We start from the raw sequence: 26,412 nt of genomic DNA on the forward strand, positions 1-26,412 counted from the left end.
CTGCACAAGAAGCACCCTTAAAAATGTGAGTGGCAGTGGAAAATGTGGACCATATATTGGCTTTCTCACATATTACCAAACTAAACCAGTTTATTTCTCTGCTAATACTGTGTGGGCGCAGAGCCACAGGTGGCATGTTGTCATAATTCTAGCATGATGGCATATGATTAGTGTAATACCATAATGGACAGTGACCATTTCTAAACATTAAAGCTTAGCTTCTCATATCCATTGCAATGTTCTGCCTTTATTCCAGATCATTGTGGTAACCTTGCCAAGAAAAGCATGTGCCAGAAAACTGGCTCATCTCAGATTGGAGAGAGGAGAAACAGTATATGTAGTTGGAGATGAGCAGCCTGTTGGATCATGCTTCCATAAAAAAAAGGAGAACTCAATTATACATTTTAAGTAAACAACCTCCATCTGATAAAAGCCTCTCTCCTCCTGGGCTTCATGGCTGTATTGAGAACAAAATGCTCTGCACAATGATCAGCTAATCAGGTAATCATAGATATTTTATTAAAAGGGAACCAACCAACTCCTGATGGTAAATGCTCTATTAACATTGCCTTTGTAAGCAACCCTCTTACTGTGGGAGTTACCTCTGACTTGTTTGATTATTTTAATTAATTTGCAGCTGCAATTTGCCATCCACCTTCTCAGCCTTGGGGCATTTTTTTTTTATAATCGGTGAGCAAGTATCACTGAAATTACATGTGATATTTTTGGGTTACAATGGAGCAACGCTGAAGAGGTTTCAGGTACTTACAGTCTTAATTGTATTTTCTTAATGAGATAATGTGTATACAGTGCTTTGAAAAAAAACATATCCTCATGCAAGGCATAGACATCAATGATGACTTTTCATGCTTTGTAAAGGGTGTGGAGGAGAAATGGCAAACATGTCTGACAAAATTTTCCCAGGCATGAGCAATTTTCAGAATCAACTGTGCAAGCACAGCAGCGAAGACTGGGGGGGGCAAATAATTCTGTGAGCTCTCTGCCTGCACCTCCCAGTGCAGCCCCCTCATGCTGCCTGCGGAGATGATGGTGTGGGGCTGTTTGTGCCCCGCTGTGCTGAGCCTACGGCTTCAGCCTCCACGCTGGGAGAATGCAGCTGCATGGCTCCCTGCCGGGAATGCCGGTCTCCAGGCAGGACTGGAGTTCCTATGAGAGGCAGCCCCTCTGAGGGTGATGGGGAGGGGGCTGCTCCACAACACTCGGTGCAGTGGATGCAGGGAGGGCTCTTTGGACCAAAAAAAGTGTAACCCTGAGCTCTCTGATGTAAACGCTCTGTGTTTTTAAAACGGGTGAAAAGAAGAGATTTAACAGGGCACTCTAGAAGAAACTGCAGAGCCCAACAAAGATCCTTACATGCAATGTGCCAAAAAAATTCCATGTCATAAATATAATTACCTATTATATTGTTCAAGGAGGTTATAATTTTCTATGAAGATCCATATGTCTTTTCTGTAAAGCACAAGGGAAATACAGATGCTCTGGCAAGCTCTCTTTATTTTCTTCTCTCAGAATACTGTCACTAGAGTCATTTCAGGACTTGCGTCAGCAAGACAGAGGGTGTATCAAAACTGCCTGCACAATCCTCTCACAAAGCTTTAGATTCTGACTCAGGGCAGTAACTCTATCGCATGTTAAATACTTCTGTGTGGACTTCCCCACTGCAGGACACACTGCCAGCAGTCGGTAATAATTAGCACCAATAAAGGGCATCATTAACGATAGCAGACCCCAATGGAGTCAAGGGACTTAGGTACAAAAATTTCAATTCAAGAATGCTGCAGTCAACTCCCATTTAACCCTAGAGGCACCTCAATTTACAAGGTGCCCTGCCTTGTTTAAAGCTGTTTCCTGCTTTTGGGCATGAGGTGAACTTCTCTTCTTGGAACTGCTTCACGCCTCTTCCCCTCCCACTTTGACCTGGACACCAGAAGGTATGTATTTCTTGCCTAGAGCCTCCAAGGGACCTGCCCTACTGAGTGGGTCTTTGAAAATATGATGAAATATGCTTCCCTCTTGAATTATACTTTTGGCAAGTGCTGTCATTACCTCTCACAGATTAGTTTAATGATTTGGTCCCCATTTATGGATATCTAAAAAAAGCCCAAACCATCCCAAATCTGTGCTAAAACCAGCTAGATCAACACCTCCAGTCTTCTAGGAGAGTGGCCTAAAATGCCCCACAAGAAGTTTTTTGTTTTCTGCTGAAGTTCTCCTACGGTGAAACAAAATATTCAAGATTCACTGGATCATCATTACTGTAGGCTACTCTCCCCAAGACGAAGAGCTGTTGGATGTGCCCTGCTCAGTAGGAAGAGAGCTGCCTGGAAAGCTGGTGACTAGAGTGGTGTGACAGAGACTTAGAAGGACAAGGACTGAGTTCAAGCAGCTCCCTGCTTGAAGTCTTCTAGACAGCTTGGAGAGCACAGTTTCCAAAAATGCTTTCTACTTAGCATCCAGCCCCTGTCTGAGGTGGCTGACTCTCCTATGTCCAGTGGAGGTGGGCCAAAACTTAAAATTCTGGGCTTCAGAGTGAGGAACAAATCCCAAAAGTTAGGTGTTACAGTGCCTGAATCCTTTATTGGGTTTTGCCCTAAATAGCTCAGGGAGAACAAGCCTTATTGATTTATTTCATTGTCCAGTGGAACAAGTCAATGGAAGTTATCCTTTTAAGTCATTCAGCCACCCCTGAAAATCTCAATCGATATTCTCCAAAGGATGTCCTTAAAGTAAATCCAGGATATTCAATGCAAAACCTGCACAGTACATCATATATTTTAGTCTAATCACTATTTTGGTGGGGCTTTTTTCAGTTAAGATGCCTGCGTGAAAATATCAGGAGTCTCTCTACTAATTGAGTTTATTACAGTGACAATGTTCCTGTGCCCTTTTCTCAAACACAGACTACACACACTAAACACAGACCCTGAACATATGCTTACTGTAAGGTCAATTTAAGATGAAAATGCTGGATAGCTTGACTTGTTCTGCAATTATTCTTGGGGTCTTTACATATGCTTCATCTGTCACGTGTGTTTGCAACTATCTTTAATATGCCTGCTTTTAATTGGCTTTGGAACCACTGATAGCACCAGGAACATGGGTAGACAGCTTTCATTGCGAAATGTTTGGCTTTTGCCCCTGTGATGATGCCTACATGAGATATAATAAGCTGATTTGTTGTGTGTACATAAGTCTTTTCCAAGTGATTGTGCTTGGTGACAAAAACTCTTTCTAAGAGTTTCTTTAATTTGTGAATATAGAGGTGGCCTGTACATATGTGTAGGGCTTTAGTAGGCATATGATAGAAGTTAAGGAAATATCTCTATCTTTTCATACAAGATAATCTTAAGTGGAGGCAGAACTGAATGAAACCCATCCTTGGGAGCAAAGAGCATGAACCACAAGAATCCCCATAAAGAACGAACTGGCATTCAGGACTGTTGTCTGTCCATGTTGGTGAGTGTCTGCACAACCTGCCTTGGTGTCATTTTCCCTGAGCTTTAAGAAATATGGATGGTCTTCTATTGCACTGCGCATTGCTGTATATGTTGCAAAATCACGTCCTACAGGCAAGGCTCTCACCCATGGCACATCAGGCACCAGTGCACCTCTGCTGTAGGGCAGCCAAGGGATTCTGGGAGCCTAACACCTCCAAGGTCTGTTCCAGAATGCAAATAGCCTAAAAGATCTGCTTGCAGGCTGGACTGCAGGCTGGTGGGAACAGTGGTAGAAGAAAACAGCAGCTTTCTGAAAACCTGAAAAATTTTCTGCTCTAGTGAGTTTTCTTGCTTTTTTGCATTGTATGAATATTCATTCTGAAGCTGACATGTCGAGGGGAGCTTGGTCAGCAGGAGGCTTAATAAAAAAAAAAAAAAGCCAAACAATATTACTTTATAAACTGCCTTTTCAGATACCTTCCTGATGAGTGACATCTCTGAACTGACAGGAGCACTGCAAAGTGAAACAGAGGGATAAATATGCATGGCAGCACACAGCCCCATGAGCACCCAGTGAGCTGCAGAAAGCTAGATCCAGCTCTGTACTGAAGAACAGCATTTCTTTTTCCCCCATCTCCTGCCAGAATATAAGAAGAGGCTGACACCCTGCTATAGAAACTAATGGAGTTTCCACATTCATTTTAACAGCAGGAGGTGTAGTCTCTGAAGGCTTGTTTCCATGAGGTGATGAGAAATCTTGCTGCTAAAGTTGCAGAGGAATGTCAGAGTACTTGGCATTTTGCCGTTCCAACCTCTTTCATTCCCATCTGTTCCTAGAGAAGCGAAGGTCTTCGCCTAGTTCAGCTGTGCTCTGCCAGGGCTTTGGGGGGCAGCTCTGGGCCATGGCAGGAGGTGGTCCCTGAATGCCTTTGTTTCTGGTATAAACACCCTGAATCTTCTGAGCACGTTAGCCCATTAGCAGTAGTCTGCAAGGCAAAGGAAGGCTTGGGAAGTACCTGTGTGCTTATTCTTCCTAAACAGATATACACTTACAATCTCTAAGGGGTTACTTTGGAAGAGCTACTCTTAGAAAAGCCAGGTTTTCTGAAGAGCTGGACTTTGACTGAGGCACTTAGATGAAGTGGTCAGAGTTTTCAGAAGTGCTGAGCATTTGTTATCAGCAGAAACTGCTGGTTTCTGGCCACACGTGAAAATCTGGCCCTTAAAAACTTAATGACTAACTTAATGATGCCTGGCACTTCACCTTCATTTGTTATTTTCCACAATCTTTCTTTCCACCAAAACATCTTTATTTAGCCAGAAAAAAAAGGAGGAAAAAACCAAATTAATGAAACAATGAGCCAATATTCATGGCTGAAATACCCTGTTCCTTTTTACTGCCAAGAAAAATGTAAATGATAAAGCAGACCAGTTTTGTGACAAAGCTTTTCCCCTCCATTTCATATTTCTTGATGACATTTTAACACATGGGTCTGGCACAGCACAACATCTTGGAATAATTTTTAATCTTTCAGAAATTTTCCTCGGACATACAGAAGAGAGAGGGTCTTTTAACTCTGAGGAAAAAAGGTAAAAATCAGAAAGTCAAAGGGATGGAGTACTGCAGGGAGCAGTCCTTCTCTGGCAGAAGATGAGCTAAATAGTCTAATAGTTTTTTCCATCTGCATTTCCTCTGGCCCTACTGTGAGCAAAAGGAATTCAGATCCAGCTGATTTGTCAGGGTAGGGGGTGGAGGGAACTGGGTGATATTATAAGCCAAGTCCTGCTGCCTAGTCCATCAATTAACACAGGCAGCAGGAAGAAGCTGAGGGGGATAACGCCCCTGTGGTGCTGCCCCTGCTCTGCAGGATCCTGTGAAACGTTTTTGCTGGCTCTCTGCAGAGCTGGATTCCTGCCAGACCGCGGGAGCAAAGGATCAGCCACTGTCTAGAGCGTTGCCTTGCACTAACCTGCTGCATTTCCATGCAGAAATCCAAGTGAGAGTTAATGCTGTGTTGGGCAGCCTAAACTTTGGCTGGGTTTGCTCTCTAGCTGCTCAGCTGTGGGCTGCCTTGGCCCCTGCTATGAAAGCCACTGCTGGGGCAGTGCTGGCTGGGGGCCTCAGCTGAGAGGGGCAGGTCAGGGAGCTGGTGAAGGCTCCAGAGATGCTGGCCTTTGAGGCCAATGCTCTGCTTGAGGCTGCTCTGGCTGGTCAGTGTCCCAGGAGCTCCCAAAAAGCGCATGGAAATTCTGTATCCTGGAGCTTGCAAAGTTTCCTGGCTCCTGCAGCCTTTATTTTCCAGGAAAGGGGACAAGCTAAACCCTCTGATGGTTTGGTTTCTTTTTTTTTTTCAAATTTAAGATATTCAAAATAATGCTGATGGTGTCAAACATTGCTCCTCCCTGGGGGAATATGAGACAGGAACCAAAAATACGTTGTCACACCACACACTACCTGAGAATTTCATCAAATGAAAAAGAGCAGTGAATAAGAAATTCCCTGACTGGTTTAAATAGTCAGGATAGAGTCTCTTTCCTTCTCTAACTTTAGTCTGTTTGCTCCAGAAACTTCGACTGTGACGACAATTTAGTCATCTGTATTCTGCATCTTTAATGGGATGCCAGCTCCTGATTTTACACACAAGTTTTGTGATATACTGTCTATTTCAGCAGAAATTACTGTTTTCAGCTTGGTGCTCAGGGTGCTAAAATTATCAGTGTCTGAGGTGGGCTGACCCTGGCTGGACACCAGGTGCCCACCAATGCCACTCTGTCACTCCCCTCCTTAGCTGGGCAGGGAAGAGAAGTTATGATGGAAGGTTGTGGGTTGAGATAAGGACAGGGAGAGATCACTCACCATTTACGAGCAAAACAGACTCAACTCGGGGAAAAAGTTTTTATTACCAATAAAATCAGAGTAAGATACTGAGAAATAAAATTGGATCCTAAAAACACCTCTCCCCACCCCTCCCTTTTCACCAGGCTTAATTTACTCCCCATCTACTCCTCATTTACTCTCCCCCAGTGATGCAGGGGGATGGGAAATGGGGGCTGTGATCAGTTCATCACACACTATCTCTGCAGCTCCTTGCTCCTCATGGGGACTACTCCTCACACTCTTCCCCATCTCCAGTGTGGGTCCACAGGGTTCAGTCCCTCAGGAATAGGCAGCTCCAGTGCTCATGCTCTGTGGGGTCACAGGTCTGGCCAGCAAATCCGCTCCAGGATGGGCTCCTCTCTCCATGGGTCCTTCCAGGAGCTTGCTCCACAGTGTGCCTCCCAGAGGGCAACAGCCACCTTCAGGAATTCCCCTGCTCCGGCATGGGGTCCTCCATGGGCTGCAGGTGGATCTCTGCTCCACCATGGACCCCAGGGGCTGCAGGTGGATCTCTGCTCCACCATGGACCCCATAGGCTGCAGAGGCACAGCTGCTTCCCCATGGTCTGCACCACGGGCTGCAGGGGAATCTGAGCTCAGGCACCTGGAGCACCTCCTGCCCCTCCTTCCTCACTGGCCTTGGTGTCTGCACAGCTCTTTCTCTCACATATTCTAACTCTGCCCTTCTCCAGCTTCAGCTGGGCAGGTTTTTTTTCCCTCTTCTTAAATCTGTTATCCCAGGGGCACTACCACTGTTGCTGATGGGTTCAGCCTTGACCAGCAGCACCTCTGTCTTGGAGCCCACTGGCATTGGCTCCACTGGACACAGGGGAAGCTTCCAGCAGCTTTTAGAGAAGGCAGCCCTGCTGCCCCTCCTGCTACCAAAATCTTGCCTTGCAGATCCAATACCTGTCCCAGTGTTCTAAATAGATGGTGCACAATGCGACATCTGAAGGGCAGAGCTCAGAGGGTGCCACATTTTCCGAAAAATTGCCATAATTCAAATGCTATAGCATCTGCAGTTGGAATGAAGGCTGAGGCAGGGGAAGAGGAAATCTTTTCGCATTATAACAAATAAAATGCTACCATGGAGTTTGAAGGTGCAAATCAGGCTATAACAAAACATGAGTGTGCATGCTTTCAACACCAAAATGACTTACTGGCTGCTAATTAAATCTCACTGCAAATAGGATTTCATTTTTAGTTTTTTGATGGAAAAAGTGGTTTTGTTACATTTACTTGGCTGGCAGCCAGGAATACAGCTCAATACGAATCAAGCAAATTTAAAGGCCTTCTGCAGCAACATATGGCTTGTTTGGGAAGTATGACTCATAAATGGAACCAGATGCAAAAAAAAAAAAAAAAAAAGTTATGAGAAGGTAGGAACTGTCCTCAGACAGATGCTACTATTGTTATTTCTGATGTTTCCACCTCATTGTGAAAAATGTTCACATGTATATTGGTGAGCAATTTTTTTTTTTCACTATGCATTGCTGCCTGTTTCAAAGCTCTTCAGTGGCACAGGTCCACTCAGTCTGCTCATGCAGCTACTTCATACCTTACACAAGCTGTTTTCTTCTTGCAAGTTATTAAAACACAGTTCCCAGTACTGTTTGTTTCTTCTCCTGGTTTCAGGGTGTTTCTTAACATATGCAGGGTTGGCCTTTAGTTTGTTCTCCAAGTCCTGTGTAAATACAGGCTAATAGAAGTATGTCCTTGCCTAGGAAGAAACCCTACGGATGCTTTGTAACCACACCCTGTGCATATCTGCAGGGAGGGCGTGTGTGCATATGCCTGTGCACACACAGCCAAGCCAAGTGCCAAGAAAATGACAACCAGCAGGGGAGGGGAGCCATCAGGGGCTGCCTTCTGCCAAGAGCTTCGACTGCCAGCAGCGAGGCAGCAGGTAAACATGGGGACAACCAGAGCAGAGATGGGGGGTGAGCAGCCTGGGTGCATTTTGGCACCATTAGTTGACCTCCCAGCTTTGCCTGGTGGCTGCTGCTGTAGGACTGCTGTCAAGGACTTTCTGAAACCTCAAAAAGAACTCCCTGCCTGTACACCCATTGCTGTGTTGAGTACCCAGAGTGAAGGTGTGCCTCTAGCACAGGGGCCCATAGGACTCTTGAGCCCTAAATACCATTTTCTTTTTGCCATTCATGTTGCACGTATTCCTGCTAGTTTTCTCCTAATTTCTCCAGCCCTTCACTCCCCATTTCTCTTGAAGTATGTCAAGAACTTTGTCCAAATTTAACTCATCAAGATCCGCTTCCTTCCCACATAAAATCCTCTCATACTACAGGTGAAACAGATTCTCCGTGTCTCTCTGCTGGGCAAAGTCTAACTAGCCCTGGTCTAAAAGGAAGTAATGTCTCACATGCTCAAGCCCTGTAGAAGAAGATGGCCACGCACCCTTGAACAGTGGCACAATTCACATGGTGCAGGCAGTGCAGGTGCAAACACCAGGGGGTAAGGTAGGCTGTAAATCAATCTCCTTCACTCAGTGGTGGACACCAGATGATGACTAAACAGTGAACACCCCACTGGAACATGTTGTCCTGTTGCATGTGTTCTCCCAGCCCCGGCTCTTCCTGCATCCCACTGCCAATGCTCCTCCAGTGTGGGCCTGTTTGCACAGCTCCTGCAACAACAGGGCAACACAGGGATGTCCTGTGGCTCAGCCCTGATGTATCTCTTCAGAGGTGTAGTCCTGTGCAATAGTGGACAAGGCCCTTGGAGAGCTTGCTAGGCACCTGCTTTGTGCTGTGGCCTCTTCCAGAAGGATTTACAAGAGCTATCCAGAGCCTTGTTCATGTCCCCCACCTGGAAAGTCAGTGCTTAAACCACAGCTTGAACCACTGCCCTTTTCTTGGCAGGCATTCTTTGTCCTTAGAAAAAAGACTGTTGTATTGACTCAGTGGCTATCTGATACCACAGCATCTCACCTTATTTGATCTGCAAGGTTGGTGAGTCACCTGCTCTCTGAGTGGAAATGTGTTTGGTGTCAGTGGCTATAGCCTGCCCAAAATGTCCGTCACAGTCATGCCAGCTCCAGCCTCTCTCACTGCAGCTCAAGCTACTGCCCAGCTACAGCATAATCTCATATATGAGCAGGCTGGCTGAGCTAAAGAGGGGGAACTGGCTCAACTCATAACCAGGTGTGTGCTTGCTCCCTCTTATCTTAGTAAAAAGTCAAACTACAGGCAAACATTACCTCCCAGAGTGTGCATTGCAGCAAATGTGCAACCCTTTGCACTTTAGGAATTCAGATTGCATATTTGAGTTGGAAACATTATTTCCTTCTTTTGTACCTTGTTTCTGCTGATGTCTGGGATCATGACAGAGAAAAATTGGGTGTCAATAATTTTTAAAGTGATATCAGGGAGTGGAACTGAGGAGAAAATTACTTGTAAGGCTGTTGCTTTGTATTCAAAGAAATCCTCTGGGAAAGTAGAGGGAATTTCAGAAGACTACATTGGCTTCTGGAAAGAACAAGAACCTGTCACCTTTGCTGGGGACCTAATGAAACAGGCTGTGTAAGATGAATGGACAAAAATTTAAACCCATGCTAAAACCAACCTCATGACACACAATACTACTTAAAAGCAGATAGATTTTGCAACTCTCATGCTGATGACCTCAATGGGATTACTTAAGTGAACGGGTGTTTATTAAACATGAACAAGAGCTGTGCTATGTAGCATTAAATGCACCCCAGTTTGTTGGAGGTTTGGGAGTTCATGTTCATGACTAATTCTTGGTGCTTGCTAAGAAGAGCTGGGAGTGCCAGCAAAGGAGCTTCCAGCTCCTGGGGGAAAAGGCTTTACTTTCTGTGCATCAATTGTATTAGTCCTGCTCATTGTGAAGGAAAAACTGAGCTCTCCATCATACCCTCCAAAGGCTTCCTACCTCAGGAGGAACTGTGGGAGGTTTTGTGTGCAGATGCTCCATAAGAAGAAAAGACCAAGGGAATGGAAAAAAGTCTGTGTCTATAGAAAACTCCCACAGAGAGATATTTCAAGGGGGTTGGTCCTACCAAGAGAGAAATATGTGCTTAACACACCCAGAGAGGCCCCATTGATTAAATATATTTAAAATCATCATATGGTCTCTGCCTTAACTTGTAAGCTCTTTTAGTCAGAGATTTTGTCTGCCTCTTTGGCCAAGATTTTGTTTCAGACAGAGCATCCTTCCAAGCACAACACTTGTGGCAGTGTAATGGGTAACCCTATTTCTTAAGCACAGGAAACCCAGCAGTTTTTCCATGCTCGAGGGTTAGATAACCCTTTAGCATGCACAAATTTCCTCATGGAGCATGTGTCCTGGCCCCTGGGGAGACTGAGCCTGTCCCTAGTACACAGGCAGCTCCCTAGAGTGCCTCATCTCTGCTGGTGTAGATCCAATAACAGAGATACCCTGATTTAATTCTTTTAATTTTACATGATTTTCATGAGCAGCTGGGTGGAAAAAGAAATGCCTGGAGCTGAGTTTTGATTTGACTTTCTGAGGTTTCCAGGTGAGTACAAAATATATTAACAGCAATCAAAACCAGACTGTACTTCTGCAGACCAAATATATATGTCCTTAGACTGTATGTGACTACAATAAACTGTAGACAGTTGTATTTAGAAATCTATTTGTTCCACCTCACTGAATATACACTCATGATGATGAGTTGCTCTCATAACCCTCAGTGCTGCACACTCACAGTGCCACAGCAAGCTTAAGCTTTTTAAAGAGTTTCCTATCATCTTAGCGGTGCAGTTTTTCACAGTTGCCCTTCATCACAGGTCTAGTGACAGCTTACTGATAGCTGACAACAACATGGAAGGAAAATCCACCAGCTTTGGCCTGCTTGTTCCCATCAGCACTGAAATCTGGAAGCTGTTCCAGGTGGCCTGGGGGGACGAAGCCCCAGGCAACAAACTCCCAGGCCAGAGGAAGGCTTGAAAAAAGGATGAAGTTCACATTTTCCCAAGACTCAGGGGTAGGTCCCTTGTTTTTTTAAATTGTAAATTAATAACCAAAAGAGGGAGAGACAATAGTAAAGGAAACAGCAAACAGCCCTAAAAAGGCCAGAAGTATCTTTTCTTATAGCAGGTTATACTTCCCATTACATGATCAATTTGTGATGTTCACATTCAGCTATCTGTCCCTCCCAAAAACAATGAAATTACAGCAGGTCTATGTGGACACCAAGTTCAAATAGCCAAACTTTCAATGAGGTATTTTAATAAAAAGCTGTATGTGAGCACCTGGCTGCTGCTGAGAATGAGGCCAGGTAGAACATTTGAAAGCAACTTCTAACTTGTAATGAATTGCTTTTTGGAATCTTTGGGTATATTGAATGTTCCTGAAGGAACTCAGCTGCTCAAAAGCAAGAAAATATCCAAGCCTTTGTTTAGAATGTTTAATTTAAGACTCTTACTCACTAGTGGAAGAATTAAAATTTCAAGGATAAAATATGTGCAACAGGAGCAAACTAGAAAATTCAGCCTTTAGTTTTATGTATTCTGGGTGAGAAGATTAATTAATTTAAAAGAATATCCTAAAGTATCCATGTCATGGGTAACAGGTGTAAATCTTTGCTCTCCCATGGAATTCTTAATATCGTGGGAGGATAGGTTGCTTCCACAGAATATTTATTTTGTTGGATTCTTCTCTGCATTGTACTTGTGGCACATTAATATGCAGTACACTCTAATGAACCAAGTCAGGTATATTAGTCAGGACATACAAGAAATTAAGTTCTGTAATATTTTGTTATGCTGGAGGCAGCTGGCGTCTCGTGGCAGATGTGATGACTTGGGGGTTTTGTCTAAGAGAAGTTTACAGGTTATGGATTTTGCAAATTTGTGTGATATGGAATCTCTGTTGCATCAGGAGGCTGATCCTTGTGTCGCTTCTACCTCTCACCCTCTGACTCGGACTAGCCAGAGTTCCTAGGAGGAGCTGGCACAGGGCTGGCACGGATAATTAGTGATGCCTTGCAATGCACACATGCTGAGCAATGGCAAGTCAGACTGGTTCATGGCTGCATAACTCAGTTTGGCAATGCTGTCACCTGGCAAGGGACTGTTGTCATCAAACAAGCTGAATCAGAAACCAATCTGACAAAGGAGGGAGAATTTACCCTCCTGGATCATGTTAAGGCTCAATCAGCTCATACAGCTGAGGAACAGCCTGCAGGAGGAAATCCTTAAGACAGGGAAATCCCAGCACTGTTAAATGCATGTGAATTAACAAGGACACCCAAGAGAGTGAATGAGACAAGAGGCTAGAGACAAAAGCTGTTTAGTGAAGATGTTTGTCCTTGGAATTTAATTGAAGCTTAAAATAAAAGGTAAACAAAAGCCCAGGAAAATTATGTGTATGTATCTGCTAAATTTTGCATGTTTGGTTACACACCATATCTGTGTTCATAAAGAGTTAATACATAAACCAGAATGTTTGTTTCTCCCCTAAAACTCTGTGAAAGTGAAACTCTGTGAGGTCTGTCTGGACCCCAGGAAGACATAGTTTTCCTGTGGGTCTCGCTTCTCATGAAACAGTGCTGGGTGGAATATTATCCATTTTAGTGTGGATTTGCAGGATAAACAGACTCTGGACAGCTATTAGGTATGGAGCTAGATTTTTGCCTTTCGGAGCAAAGGCAGAGAGAATGGGATGAGTGGAGTTGCCATGCATATGTGCAACGCACCAGTGGATCCCTGCAGTGACCCAGTGGAAGGGGAAGGAGCCCCTGCTCAGACAGCAGCTCATCATTGCAAACTTGGCAAGGGCAACTTTCAATCAAATAAACATAGGGGAAAGAAGGATCAAAAATTAGGATGTCATACTGTGAAGACTTTATTTTTGTATCTATATTTGCTCAGTAAACCCACGGAAACTGGCAATACTTCAGAAACTTGAAGCAAGTGGGTCAATTGGGTGCAATGAGGAAAAAAAGTAAATAAAAGGACTTCCATTAGGTTGAGGATGTTTGCAACAGAACATCCCAAAAGTTTAGTGAGCGCTACTTGAGGGAATGGGCAATGCAATGGGCAAAGAAGGAAGATGTGAGATACTCTGAGAATGAGAATTTGAGGACTGAAATGCAGTAGTAACACCTGAGAATTGCACAGGAATATGAGTATTGGCTCACTTATGACATACCTACAGTGACAAGTGTCATGCAGAGCAATACTGGAAGATAAGAGACCCAGAATAGGCCTCATATTAGTCTTAGGTGCAGAATGTCACATGGAGTTGTGCAGCTGGTCAGATCTGGGGAAATTTAGAAAGTGAAGTTTTTAAGTTAGAAAAATAATGTCTAAATAACTTGGACAGCACATTCCTTTGCTGTTGATTCATGTCCTAAATGACAGAAAAGAGGACTTCTATGTGAAAACATCAAGCAAATAGTTTGTAGGCAAATGGTCTGCTGTGGTAAAATGGGTTGCCTCAGAAAGCAGAAAACATGATTAATTGTTTATTGAAATAGGATTCTAGCAAAGAGTGGAAAAAGAAAAAAAGCAGTTGTCAACTGAATCTGATTTTGAAGTCTAGGTTAGGATGAATTTTAAATTTTAACTATCAGAGGTTCTCACTGGTTATGGATTCCTACTTTTTTTCTGCAATATCTTGGATACACACAAACATTTTATGTGCTTTATAAAAGAAAACTATGACAAACCCAAAAGAAAAAGTGAGTCAGTAGATTTGATAGATCACCATTTATAAGACAGCCAAAATAGGAAGTGGCTTAACTTCACCCTGTCCCGCAGCTTCCCTCCCAGCATTCTGGTTAAAAAGTCCCCAGTGACCACGACCTCGATGCAGTCACTTAATGATTTCTTCACATAAAGAACCGTGTAAAATGCAGGCAGGGTAAAGAGCATTGGCACAGCAGAGGTGATGTTCGTGTTACAGAAAAGGATACATGTAAGACAAGAGTGGCCCTCGTGCAGCTGTATCTCATAGGATCATCAATGGATCATGGTTTTGCTTTGTTTTGTTTTGGTTTTGATGTGTGTAAACCTTTGCTTGAGGCAGAAGTAGGCAATCAATATATGCTGTCAGCAGCCAACTACTTACAAAGTGGTTGGAAGTTTTTTCCACGAAGGAGACAAGAGACTCTGAGAGTAATAAAATTTTTGACCAGATCTGATAAAGGCATTTGCAGAGATGGTTTTGAACCTACAGTTATTCCATGAGCTTACAAGGAATTGGCAGCCTACCCACTGCAGCATCTCACCAGATGGGGGAAGAGTTCATTGAGGCTTATCTGTCTTCAGGGTGAACCACTGCGGTTTTGGGACTGGGCACATCCCACTTCTTCTCATAAGTTACAAGGCTTTCTGGATTGTTCCCTCCCCATTCAGTGAAACAGATCTTTGCACCTTCTTTGTGAGGGAAACAGTCAATGCTCAGGAAACACCTGGTTTTTGCCAGCCAGTCATCCTAGCTGGAGCTCCCTGCATGGCTCCAGGCACTAATTGCTCAGGGCAAAGCAGAGACCCTACAGTGTGGTAGTGGTTAGGTTGGCTTGCTAAAGCCTGCTTAATAAGTGTGCTACTCCAAGGAATGCATTTCCTTGAATGCACTCCCAAGGTCCCTTCCCTAGGAGGAAAAGATTTTCCCCAGCCACATAAATACCCCTGAAACACAATTACCTGGTGTTCCCAGACCAACAGTGCAGCCTACTGGCCATTTCACTCTAATTAGCTGATTGAATTTCCAGCAAAATTCAGTCTCCAGCAGGTACCTCATCAGACCCATGCAGACATGCTTAGTTTCCATATAACATGTTTTTACCAGCAGAGCCATAATACTCGCTGAGGGTGGCTTGAATGCCTTTGACTTGTGGCAGATCCCATATATCTTCATAGAGAATTTGCAGTTACTATAGCAAAATAAGTCACTTAAGCTGCCTTAAGTTATTTCTTGGAATTTCCTTTGATTTATTCATGGCTGGAGGATTTGCAATTCAGAGTTTTGGCTGCTTGTCAACAGTTTCTCTAAGGGAGAGATGCATTCCACAACCTTTAAATAGGCTGGGACCGTCTTGTCAGATGTGTTTCCTACATCTGACCACATTCCTTATGCCTATAGTTAACAAAAATTTCTTGCAATTATTTCCACTTTCTAGGCAATTTAATTTTTTCCTTAGAGCTTGGGTTAAAAAAAAAAGGTTATTTAGCTTGTAGTTGATGTAAGTACAGGAGTATATGGGACAGGTTTTAGAAAAAATGATAATTCTTAATTTACAACCAAGGAAAGTAATTATTCTCTGACATAATAATTCATTGTCTCTTTTGTGGCTTAGGGTCAACACTCCTTCTCTAGGTAAAAAATTTTCCTTCTGGTAGTCCTTTGACAGTGTGTTTATCAAAAAATAGCATAACCATAAAAAAAAGTAATGTGAAACACTATGTTATTTTCAATGGAAATTATTGCATTCTTGAAACTTGGCTTGGGTTAAATGTAACTGTTCATACTGATCAGAAAACATACATTAAAAATGTTTCAGCAGTGCTTATATTCATAATGGTTTCCTTCTCCATTAACCTAGCATTTCATTATGTTTCTTCTCATTAACCGTTGTGTAAATAAGAATATCTCAGTTCCTGTGCTTGCTTCTTGAAATATAATTTCACCTCAATTTGTTTTTAGAAATAGTAATTAAAAAAGAATGTAATTTCATTTTCAGAGATTCTAGCTCTGTGCTCAGGAATTGTGAAGGAACTTGGTGAGGACATAATCCTAAATCTCTTAAAACACCTCCTGCAAAAGCATGTTTATCCAAATGAAGAGGTTCCTGACCCAAGCCAAGCACTTAGCTGCTTATTTAGCTTTAAGCCTCTGCCTAAGTGGCTCACTGAGCTATCTTCCCCCTCCCCTGAAGGGTGCTGGACGGAGCTGGGGGAGTAGCAGGCATAATTTTTTGAGTCAAGAAATTTTAACACACTGTGGAGGAGGAGAAATGTGGGAGGAATATGAACTGATTTCAACTTATCAGCCCCAAAGAAATGAGGAATGAAGTCTGAAATTGTGCTGCTCCTTTCCCCTCCTAAGGAAAGAGAGAGCATCCCACTGCTCAAGAGATCTCCTTGCCTGTCAAGAGCACTCTCTGGGCCCATCTTAGCCTCCATTTCTTCCTCTGCGTTGAGTACATATACAGGCCATCCAGGTTATTTATTATTCAAAATGTATTATTTTCTTTCCATTAATTTATCTGTTTATTAGATTTTTTCCCCTGTGCAGACATACAGGAATTGAAATAGTGAAGTAACCTTTGGACTTGAAAATGTGTGGAGGCAAAATAGGCAGTTGGTATCATTGGAAATCACCCTGTAATTACAACCTGAAACACTTGTTGTGATTGGGCTTTGTCTTGCAGGAGCTAGCATAACCCCCTAGGCTGAAAGATAAAGGTCTGCTGACGTTAAATGAGGGTTGCAAATTAATGTAATGAATGACTTTTAATAATAACCTTTTGGAGGTGGTTCAGTGTTGTTAGCAATAACTCATAGAATCACAGAGTCATTAAGGTTGGAAAAGACCTTCAAGATCATCAAGTCCAACATTTGACCAAACACCACCATGTCAACTAAACCATAGCACTCAGTGCCATGTCCAATTGCCTCTTGAAACCGCCAGGGACGGTGACTCCATGACCTTCCTGGGCAGCCCATTCCAATACCTCACCACCCTTTCAGTGAAGGATCTTCCTGATGTCCAAGCTGAGCCTCCTCTAGAGCATCTTGAGGCCATTACATCTTGTCCTGTCTCTGGTTGCCTGGGAGAAGTGACCAATCCCCACCTGATAAGGTCTGCCCTGAGCTTCCTTTTGCCCAGGCTAAACAACCCCAGCTCCCTCAGCCACTTCTCACAGGACTGACTCTCTAGATCTTTCACTGATCCTGACGACGGTTTGCTGTGCCAGCCTGAAGGTTGGGAACAGGTACCATCAGGGAAAGTAAGTGGGAGTGGGCATGTCCTCAGTTTTTCAGAAAATCTCCATATTCTGTGCGTGGTTGCTGTCAGTCCTTTCATGACTCATAATTTCAAGGTCAGAGCTTCCTAACTTCATCTCCAGACATGTGAACACAGCAACTTTAGCCAGTGTCGTATTGTTAGGTCAGACCTTATTAAGGCATACCCTGAATCCTGATGGTGATCCTATCTCATCCCTTTAACAGCCAGGGGAAAAGATGTGATGGTCAGCAGCTGTAACTAGGTTTCAGGGCCAAACGTATCTCTTTTGAGGTTCTTCTTCAGGAGAGGTGTCTTCCTCTGCTAGACCCCACAAGGCTGCAAAGGAAAATGATGACAGAAAACAGAGAAAGCAATAACAGAGAGCAGTAAAGAGGGAAGAGTATGGAAAATCAGAAAACAGTCTCTTCTGGGTGTGCTCAGGGCCTCTTTTAATTATTTGGCACTTGGCTTAAATTTAAATATACCCGAGGCATTGTATGCAAGAAGAGACTGGATGCCTCACTCGGCAAGGCGAGCGCAGTGTTTGTGGCTACAGTAAAGGGGGAAGGAAAAATATAGCCCAGACTGAAGCAGTGGATAGAAAAACCCTCAGACATCCTCGTTGCACTGATTAGTATCTTGAGTCATTGCCTTTGAGGGAGGTGAGAGTTTCCTCAGTATGGTGGAATTAGATGAGCTCTTTAATGAGGTTAGATACCAGAGGCATTGCGCAGTACTGTGAAGTTCCCTGAGGGGGAAAAAATAGAAAGATACCTTTTCCCTGCTGAGAGCTGAGGTCTAACTGGGGGTAATCAGTGTTAAAACACTAGGCTTTGGGAGCTACTAAAGCTACCCTACCTATGGCTACTGGAAGTGGCAGCTAGAGATGGGAAGAGCTGCATTGCTGCATAGCTGCTCTGCTGACCCTGTGGCACCCCTCGGGCTGAGGGTCTGTCCCCGAGAGGGTCTGTCCCTGTCGTGCCCGTGGGAGGCTGGCCCTGCAGCACTGCCAGGCGGCCAGAGGCGCTGGCTTGGCAGCGCCGGGCGGCCAAGGCACGGGAGGTAACGCTAATGCAATCTGAAACCTCCCCCAGACAGCAAGGCGGGCAGGCGGAGGGGAATGAGGACACGGGCAAACAAAAAAAAAGGGAAAGAAATCAGGCTGTCTCTTTATCTCCTTTCAACAGACATCTGTTACACAATGTGTGTCTTTCTGCTGCTTTATATAGCCTGCGTTAAGTTTTCCTGCTTCCTGCAGGCGCTGGCCGGGACCAGGCGATGAGATGAAGCAAGCGTCGGCTGTGCTTGAGGAGTTAAACTCACCGAAGGAAAGGTGAAGGTGTAACCTACACAAACCCCATGACTGCTGATCTGTGTCCTGTGACTAATGGAAAAACCCCCAGTCTGGCTGTTCCGGCTTGGAAGCCACTTGTGCCCGGGCTGGGTCCCTGGGGACTTGGTGAGTTTCAACACCAGCGGCTGGGCTGGCCGCTCTGAGTAACGCTGTCAGAGCTAAGAAAGCAGAGCTGTCCACTTGGCAGCTAAACCTGTTGAGCGCCCTCAACTACCAGCTGGGCAAACAGGTTGTGGCCAACTTCAGGTGGCCACTGTGGAGGGCTGACCCCCAAACCAAAGCACCATTTGTCAGGCTGCTTCACTGAAAATATTTTTTAAATATTCAACAACAGCAATAGAGGAGGGTAAGATTGGAGATTTCACTTTGCCTAGAGTGACCTGACAGGACTCAGGTTGTGTTTTGCTTTTTCATTTTTTAAAATTTAATTCTTTCTCAAGACTTTGCAGCTCTTAGTGTAATTTTTGTAATAGTTTGGAGTGTGTTTAGAAGCTTGAGTCTCTTCATTACCACCTTTCCCTTTTTGAAAGTGCCAGACTCTTTTCTGCACAAAATACGTATTAATAGATTCAGGGCTGCTATAGTGATAATAAAACAAAAATGCAGTGCAGCTGGCACCCTGCTGCAGAGGAGCAGTGAATCCAGTCACCACACCTATCTAACCAAACCAAAGGGGCTCTCAGGAGCCCTCTCCTGCTCCCTGCTCCTGCCTGCAACAGAGCTCAAATCCGCAGCACATGCCCCAAGGGTAACCAGTCCAGCTGAAGCTGCAAAGAAATTTAGCCACAACACTATAGCCAAAGAGCTGAGATCCAAATTCAGGTCTGGACTTTTTGAAAGCACAGAGTGAAATGTTTAGGTTTGGAGCTCTTGGTAGCTGCAAATCTGAAGAAGTTCAAAGCTCAATGAAGTTCTTGGCAACGGGAGGGAAACTTGGTCCTGGGATAGCAAATGTGGAGGCACCACAACTTCCAGTGCAAGCACCCCTAAGCTATTTCAGCTTTTCTTTGGTGAAGTGAGCATTTCTCCGGTCCCTTTAATGCATTCATCCCCCCTAGTACCTTTCAAGATAATAGCTGTGAATGCCTCCTTTGTTACAAGGCGCATGCTGCCCTGCCTGTGTGGGAGGTGGGTGTTACGATAGGCATCATACAGCAGTATTCTGGTGTTCTAATAAATGAGCTTCTGCTGGAAGTGACATTACTTGAGTGTAAAACCAGGCATATCTGTCTCCTTAGTAAGATACAGGGTATTTTGTGGGGGTGTGAAGTAATTTTCTTTGACTAATTGAATTAATTAATTACAAGTTACATAAATGTATAAAGCTCCAATTGCCCATAGTATCTGTGTACCATTCACAGAACTCTATGCAATATTTTCTTCTGATTACATTAGCACGCTATTCTGAATATGCCAAACAACCTTCCTTTCTGCTTTTTTATAGTTCCCTGAGAACTACTTCTGTAACACCCATGAGATGTGAAGAACAACCAGAGACCTCCTACAGGGAACAATCTGCCACCAGAAGAGCTGTGCATTTCACTGATTTTTTTGGCTCAGATGCCAACTCACACCCTCATTCTAAGACAAAAAAAAACTTTCAAAAAATGGTAAAAACCTCATTTCTTGGTGAAGCAAAATCTCAGAACATCTAAAGTGTTCAAAAGATTTTGATTGAGGTCCTTGCAGACCAAAAAAAAAAGAAATGCTAGATTCTCAAAAGCTGCTATGGGAGGATATATTACCCAGTAGCCTCCAGCATGCATCAAGCTTTAGGAGAACTAGTGCAGTTTCCATCTCTGAAGCAATCTGAGAGCAATAGGACAGTGTTTTCACTAGCAGCCTGCAAGCTGATTGTGCATGTGCAAGGCTTGAAGCATTGCTCCTTGGTCTCTCCTGATGAGACAGCCGCTCTGTGTGTGTGCAGCATTTTACATTCACTGCCACATGCTCTAGAAGCCAGACAGCCACTTCCCAGAAGCATGAATCATTTTCACATTTGTTTTCTGCTTCAGCTCCTGTTAAAAGTACTTTATTCCAAGCAGAATGGCTTTAAATGGAATACCTAAGGAGATTCAGCAACTGGATAGGGATTTGTAGGACATTCATATGCAAGGCTGATGCTCCCCAGCGCAGTGTCCAAGCCATTAGGAAATGCTGTGCCCCAAGTAGCACCTTGGGAGCACCTCCGGGTGCTGAGACAAGAGAGAGAATAATGCCCAGGGGACTGGAACACTCACCTGGGAAAGTGCAGCCACACTGCAGAGCATGCAGGGCTGAAGCTTGACATCTTGCACTGCCCAAGGTTTGCATCTGAACAGAACAGTCCATGCTTGTGGACAGATGTGTCTGAGGTGGAGCTGGGGTGCAACTACACCTTTTCCACTCCCAAGGCTCTTTCTTCCCAGGGCTTATAAAACAGGATCATAGCACCACTAAGCAAAGATGGCTACTTTTGTTTGAGGGGTCTTCAGATGAACTCTAGGAACCCAAACAAGAATCTTGTTCAGGTTTATTGAGGAAAGTGAGAAATTGCCAGGAACGCTGATGATAGGAAGCCCCACACTCTTCCTTTATTCTGCTCTTTAGCAGTGTAGAATAATTGCAGTATGGATGAAATACAAGGCTGCAATACCAAGCTGCAAATTAATCATTTTTTGCTGCTCTCTGGGCTGTAGAAATAGTAATGATTTAGCTTTAACTATTCAATTTTTTCTCAAGTTCTTTTTTTGACATTCTTTTCATTTTGTTGCTCTTTGTTTAAAAGCACAGAATTTTTCCAAGATCCTCTGGAAATTTCCAAGATGTCGTGTTTTGCTTTGGGCTTCAGTGGTGCCACTTGTGACAATGTTTAGATTTTTATTTCAATTGCACCTCTGAGTCACAGAGCTGCATTTCTTCCTTCTTTTCTTTCCCTTTAGTAAAATGTTTCAAATCCCTCCCTGTAAAAGTGCTTTGGCAATAATAATAACTGGAATCTTAACAATTAATGGAGCTGTTTCAGTGTCTCTACTAGGAAACTTATATTCACTGGTTTTGATTATGATTTGGAAATAAGCAGGTATGAATGTGCGATGCTGTTTGCTTCTGACTTTGCCTTCTGGCATATTTTAAAATCATAATGTCCCTGGTGCTGACTGGTATCCCAAAGCCAGTGCAATTTCATCCCTTCAGGTGGTTCTGATGATACCAAAGGTCACTCAGCTGCCTAATAAAGTCAGTGAAATGTGGAATAAACCAGTCAGTAGCCTGGGGAAGTACCCCTTTCTGTGTGGCTTCGTGTTCCTTGGCAATTTTATATGCCTGCATACATTATCCTTGTAAGTGTGATCTGATGTGTAGGTGGTCCCTATTTCTGACACATTACATTTATCTGCATCTCTGGAGAAGCTTAAAAAGTCAAGCCTTTTTTACAGTCAGAATATTGCCATGAATATGATGTATTCTGGGGACTGCATTCTGCATCCCAAGCATTCAGCTAATCAGAGCTGCAGCTCCAGCTGGCCTTATTTTGCCAGTGAAATAAAGTGGAGCTATATAGGGAGAACACGTGAAGGCGTGCTGTAAATTTTTATGAGCCTGAGAATGGAATGACCACATTGCTCAAGACTCACCAGCAGAGAGCTATGAAAGACTTAACCAAATAAGTGGCAATTAAAACTTTATAGTGTTTCACATTGTCATGTGTCTATGCCCTGTGTATAATTTTTATCTCTTGTTTACACCAGCACTGGTGAAACTGAGGATAGTACATGTTGCTGTACAGTCACCCAAAAGGCATGGTTTCATTTGGTTTGTTCATGGGTCTTCCTTGAAGCTACTTGGAGATTTTTATGCGTTATTTTGAAACACAGGGAGGTATGCAGCTGGGAAGGAACTGTGTGGTGGTATTGCCTTCTTTCTTCTGTGCTGCACAGTGAGCTGCTCTGTGCCAAGTACTGACAGTGCTGTAGTCTATAGCTCCTCATAGGAACTCTTATCCTCAGGAAGTATACTTTGTAGATGCCATGGAAACTGAAATATATCAGTGGTACTTAACACTGTATAACAAGAGATAAAATACAGATGTTTGTAATGGCCAGAGGGTGTATTTGTTGGACATCTCCTTGAACCAAAACTAGATTTAAACATACTTTTGAGCTTTGTGCCTGACCCTAACCTTCCTTGGTTTCAACCTGCTTCCAGGGTTGGTTTGTGGTGTTTTTGTGTGTGTGTGTGTGTGTGTGTTTTGTTTGTTTGTTTGTTTTGTTTGTTTGTTTGTTTGAATTTTCTTTTTCTACTCCTGATACAGGTGGCCTCTCTGGTTCTCCTGGCAATACCTCTCTGGTGTCCTGGCAAGGGTCATGGAAGGTCAGGACAGGCAGAGAGGAAGGAGGAGGGTGTCAGCTCAGTACATAAGGGAGGAAGAGGGTAGAAAAATCACCTCAGTATGGACATGAAAGCAAAAAGTAGGGCAGGACAGAGTTAAATAGCTGGGACTGCAGAATCAGATTAAAAATATACAGCAAATAGTCTTGAGACCTAAATTCTGAATCCCAAGCTGAAAAAAAACCCTGAGTTACTCAGCCTCATTCACATAATGGGAAAATCTTCCACTTTGAAAAGCCATGCCTCTGCCATTAATACCAGGCATCTCCCTCCCCGTTTCTGGCCTTAACATGTTCAGCGGTGTTACCCTGGAATCCTGCAAGATGTTACTTTAGAGATAAGCTGTCCCCAGGGAATGATAGAAAACACAGATGGAAAACACCTCAAGAGATAATCTACCCCCTGTTGTTGCCCCAGGCAATGGAAGGCAAATTACATGTATGGGCTGGGGCGTGGGGAGATGGGTGCATGGGCAGGGTTTATTTGCTGGAAAGCTGTGAAGAAACATGCTGGGAGAACGGTGAGGTAATGGGAATGGCGTTGCGTCCAGGTGGCATTGGAAACTGCCAGGGAGAAATGAGCTACTTTGTAGTGACAGCGGAGAGGCAACAATACAGGTTAATGACTGTGCTCTAAGTGCTCTCATCCACATGATTCAGGGCCATGTAGGCATCCTGAACTGACAGGAACATTCTTCATTGCACATCTGTGTCCGTGGTGGGATAGGAGTAAGGATTAGGAGGGCTGCAGCAGGACTGAAGCTGCACATGCTGTGCTGTTAGTGCAATCACAGTGTTGAGCAATGCTGCCCTTCCCAGTGACAGCACTGATGGATCCAGCTTGGTTGCTTTATAGGGTCAGTAATTTGCAGTAATCAGCTCAGTAGTTGAGCAAGGTAAGAATCAAACTGACCTCTTCAAGAATCTTAATTATTTCAGACATCAAAAGTCATCTGATTCTGCAGAGCTAAAAATGTGTTCAGACTTAGGGTGCCAAGCTCCTGCCCTGTGAATTGCAAAATTTCAAAGTGCTGTTTTTTCTCCATCTAGAGTAATGGGGAAATGAGGAGTACTAATGGGAAACCCGAGACTTAACTGAGTAAGGTACAGAGTTAGGGTCTATAAAGGTGCTGAAAGTCAATAAGGGAAAGTTGAGAGGGAAAGGTCACCAAGGACATTGAAGAGCTCCCCCTCTGTTGGAATGGAAAAGTCACAAGCGAACCCCTCCAGGAACAATTTCAGCATTTATCCGGATAAAATTCTGCCAGGAGATTAAATAAATAAATAGATATTTCTGCAGAGCCCAAGGAAAAGATGTTGCAAGACGCATTACAGCGCCATTCGCCATCGGGCAGTGCAGGGGGTGGAGAAACTTGGTCCTTCCATGCCACCTAGTGTAGGAAGCTGAGCAGCTCCCTGCTCCTGGCAGCAGCTCCAGGCAGGACCTGTGCATCCCGCCAGGCTGGGCTCCGCAAGCCACGGCGATTAGCAGGAAATTAAGTGAGGATCAGACGTCTGCCTCTGTATAAACCATGCCACCAACACGGGTAAAAACCTGCTCCCAGTGTACCATGGCGATGGTAGCGATGCTGGTTGCTTGGCTGTGTTTGTGTTGTGGTACACTCAAAGGTTTTAGAGAGAATGGCTTTGCTTGTGTTTTCACAAAAGAGTAAGGTTACCCAACTTGCAGCTCTTGACACACTAAGAAGAAAAAGATAGCATGGGATGTTTTCATTCTGACTCTTAGTAAGCTGGTTCGATTCTTCATTTCTGTGACTAAAACTGTACTCGGGTAAGTGGATATTAGGTAAAGTTGTATGTTTGGTTTTGTTTGTTGATTTGTTTTGTTATGTTTGTTTGTTTTCAACAGGATAGAGAAATTTCTGGGTTTTGGCTGATTTGTGTAAGGAGAAAAGCCATTTTGTTTACATTAATAGTTGCTCCAAAACATGCCAATGGATAAAAAAGTGTCCAAAATTATGGTGAGCTGTCTAATTTCTAAACATAGATATGCTTCAGCTGAGTGGTTAGGAATAATTTTTCTAGTGCCAGTTACTGGTGTAACTAAAAGACTAAGGGCTAAACCAAGGACTCTTGACCTTACTTTGAAACATTCAGTGCTGGTTTGTCTTTGACACAGAAGAGCAGATTAGTCGGGAGAAAATTTTGATAGCCTTTGATGCTCCCAGAAAATCTATACCATCTCATTAGACTTGTTCAAAACTGCTTCTTAACAGATTGCAGTGTCAGTCCAGGATGGTACCAATCCCAGAATAACCAGATAGCTATATATAAATATATATATTTCATCCAACACCCATGGACAAGGGCACCTGCGTGCTGGCAGATTTTCCTACACGTACGATGTGAAGTGTGTTTATAAGCAAGTTTTGAGAGACATAGTTGCTAGCCTTGATATATAAAGAATCAATGATCTCACCAGGATTTTAAAAAAGACAGTTACCTTGAATAACTGTGCTGGAGCCTGCATCAAACATAGGAAGAGGTAGTTCATGTTTAGTTTTGGACCTAATAAATATATAAATTTTTTTTCTCTGATTTTTTTTATTTTATCACTTTGTCTATTCCTTCTAGAAAAATAGCTGTTTGACTCATCCAGTCACTACCTTGCTGGAGTTGATAAACACTACTGCCTCCAAACAGAAACGATCCAGAAACAGGTGTAGGAGGAGATCTGTGCCCTTCTTCCACCCTGACTCCTGCTAGATGCCCTCGCCTCTGTACAGGCTTCTGTGCTCCCACATGCCTTTACTGTGGTGCAAGTAAGGTTTTATGTGGTGTGTAAACAAGGAAATCCCTAGAAGCAAAAGAGCACTTCAGAAGTTCGGCTTGCATGACGGCAAAATGATGACATGCAGCCACAGCATTGATAAGGCTGCATGTCTGTTGTGTGTGGAGAAATGGGTGAAACACAGCACAGGGGAGGAAGACATGGAATGTCATCATGTGCTTTCCATTTGCACCAGCATAAAAAAAGGGATAGTGTTTCTACTCTTTCCAAGACAATGTGATGTATGTGTCTGGTTACATTATTAAAAAAAGATTAAAATTATTTGAAATATGTTTTAGGGTTAAAAAAAAAAAAAAGAGGTGGATGTTGGCCATTTTGAGTAATCAGCCAAATTTTTGGCCTTTCTGTTTTTTCCTTTGCTTGGAACTCCCACATATCTCTAGTTAACAGAACCCTCAAACATGAGTGATGTTTAAATATTTAAAATCTTTCTTTTCCAACATTTTTCTAGTCTAATTATTGATCCCACAATGTTTAGTATCCAGGAAGCAATCCTAAGTTCCTGAAATGAAAACCACCTTCCAAAAGCCAGGCTTTTAAAAGATGAGTCATTGGCTGGCACTTGAGCATTTTTTGGCACTTAGC

The 26,412-nt window shown here is 43.5% G+C and overlaps 1 long non-coding RNA gene across 1 annotated transcript; it reads left to right on the top strand.

The window, feature by feature from the left end:
- The first annotated feature begins 368 nt into the window (after positions 1-368).
- LOC143693571 (uncharacterized) lies at positions 369-26,412 on the top strand. The gene is made up of 3 exons (XR_013181385.1): positions 369-501; positions 18,553-18,753; positions 20,093-26,412. It is a non-coding gene; the product is annotated as an uncharacterized LOC143693571 (long non-coding RNA).

Source organism: Agelaius phoeniceus, chromosome 3 (assembly GCF_051311805.1).
Source record: "Agelaius phoeniceus isolate bAgePho1 chromosome 3, bAgePho1.hap1, whole genome shotgun sequence".
Taxonomy (NCBI): domain Eukaryota; kingdom Metazoa; phylum Chordata; class Aves; order Passeriformes; family Icteridae; genus Agelaius; species Agelaius phoeniceus.